This window comes from Marmota flaviventris, chromosome 4 (assembly GCF_047511675.1).
Source record: "Marmota flaviventris isolate mMarFla1 chromosome 4, mMarFla1.hap1, whole genome shotgun sequence".
In the NCBI taxonomy this organism is placed as follows: Eukaryota; Metazoa; Chordata; class Mammalia; order Rodentia; family Sciuridae; genus Marmota; species Marmota flaviventris.
In genome coordinates this window covers 1360452-1362679 of record NC_092501.1, presented here as the reverse complement: position 1 = coordinate 1362679, position 2228 = coordinate 1360452, and the positions used below count along the sequence as shown (strand labels likewise).

General features: G+C 40.1%; 1 pseudogene; it reads right to left on the bottom strand.

The window, feature by feature from the left end:
* Positions 1 to 1328: 1328 nt before the first annotated feature.
* LOC114088547 (small ribosomal subunit protein uS17-like) lies at positions 1329 to 1848 on the bottom strand (annotated as a pseudogene).
* Between the last annotated feature and the right edge of the window lie 380 nt (positions 1849 to 2228).

The following is a 2228-nucleotide window of genomic DNA, read 5'->3' as shown; positions in this document are numbered from 1 at the left end:
ACTTAGATGTTCAAAACTCTTTTGGTGCCAGGCACGCGGTAGTGCACCCCTATAATAGGCTGAGGCAGAAGGATCGCGAGTTCAAAGCCAGCCTCAGCAAAAAGCTAGGTGCTAAGTAACTCAGTGAGGCCCTGTCTCTAAATAAAATACAAAATAGGGCTGGGGATGTGGCTCATTGGTCGAGTGCCCCTGAGTTCAATCTCCAGTACCCACCCTCCAAAAACAACAACAAACCACCTCTTTTGGCTGTTCTGGGTCCTTTGCAGTCCATATGTATTTTAGAAATAATGTATCGGTTTCTAAAAAGAAGGAGGAGGAGGAGAGAGGGAAAGAGGGAAGAAGGTGGGAGGAGGAGGTAGCAGTGGCTCCAGTTACCTTGGGTCTATAGATTGATACAGGAAAACGGGCATTGAAACACCCCGAATCTTCCAGCCCAGGACCTCGGTGTGCCCTCCATTCACTGTGATTTTTTGATATTTCTCTGCCCTGTTCCATAGTTCTCATTGTGTAAGTTTTGAACATCTTACGCTACCTTCACTCCTAGACATTTTAGGTTTTATGTTATTTTCAGTGGAAGCACCCAGTACTTCACTTTGTTGTTCATTTCTGGTATATGGCAACACCCTTGAGTTTTGAGCACTGACTTATGCATATCATGACCTTGCTAAATTCACTCTCATGGTATTTTTTTTTATAAATTTCTTAGAATTTTCTATCAGAAGATTGTGTTGCCTGAAAACAAAGACAGCTAGCTCTTCCTTTCCCTCTTCAATCTGCATGCTTTATGTTTCTTTTTCTTATTTTATTGTTCAAACTGGGGCCTTCAGTACAGGGTTGAGCCACAGAAGTGAGAGTGCATGTCCTTGCCTGGTTTCCAACCTTAGGAGAGAGCATATTGCCTTTAGCACCAGTCACCATGTTCTCAGAGGCAAATCTTACCAGATTTAGGAAGGTTCCTTTATTTTTTCATTTGTAGTGAGTTTTTAATCATAAGGGGATGTTAAATTTTGTCAAGTTTCTTTTTTGTGTCTATTGACCTGATTATATAATTTCCTCTTAATTTATTAATAGGAACTACATTAATTCATAAGTATATTTATATTAATAGATTAAGTAAATCAATATTAATGGATTAATTAATTGCATTGATTCTATTAATGTGAGTTAAGAGTCTTGGATGTAATCTAATCTTGGGTCAACATTACTTGAGAATGAGGTATAATTCCTTCTACATATTGATCAGAATTACAATTAGTTTGTTAAGAATTTTTGCTACTGTCTTTATGAGTGACATTGGTTCATGAGTTTCTTTCTTTTCTTTTTTTAGATTAGAAAATAACTTTATTTTGCTTTGGGGGGTGGGCAGGCATCCAGTCCCAGAACTTCTGGAACGGCTTCTTGGTGCCAGCAGCCTTGGTGACCTTGAGTGCATTGAAGCACACTTGTCTTGCTCAAGGGGCTGCACTCACCCACTATGATGTTGTCACTGATCTGGACATCCCTGAAGCAGGGGTACAAGTGCACAGACATGTTCTTGTGGCGCTTCTCAAAGCAATTGTATGTGCAGATGTGGTGGAGGTAGTCCTGGGGGATCACGATGACCCTCTGCATCTTCATCTCGGTCACCACAACAGTCAGGATCCTCCTTTGGATAGAAATATCACCATGAAGGGGCATTTCTTTTCAATGTAGGTGCCTCAATGGCCTCTTTTGGTGACCTGATGCACTGGCCAATATTTTTATAGTATCGAGGGAGTTTCTCCTCCCCAGTTGCTCCCAGCAGGACCTTCTTGTTTTGAAAGATGTCAGCTGCTTTTGGTAGGCACGATCCATCTGGATGTCTGCCATCTTCCCAGATGCCTGAAAAAAAAAAAAAAGAGCAAGAATTTCTTTTTTGATATTGTCTTGGTATTAGGGAACTATAGCCTCATAGAATGAGTTGGAAAATAGTCCCTCCTTTTTTTTTTTTTCTGGAAAAGTTTGTATAGAATTGCTTTATTTATGCCTTAAGTGTTTGACAGGATTTACCAGTTGAGTCATCTGGGCCTAGAGCTGTGTATATGTTTAAGGAGATTTTATCTTTTATTTAAAATTTTCTTTTCTTTCTTTTTTTTTTTTTTTTTTGGTCCTGGGGATTTAACCCAGGGGCACTTTACCACTGAGCTCCATCCCCAGCCCTTTTTATTTTTTATTTTGAGACAGGGTCTGGTTAAGTTGCTGAGGCTGGC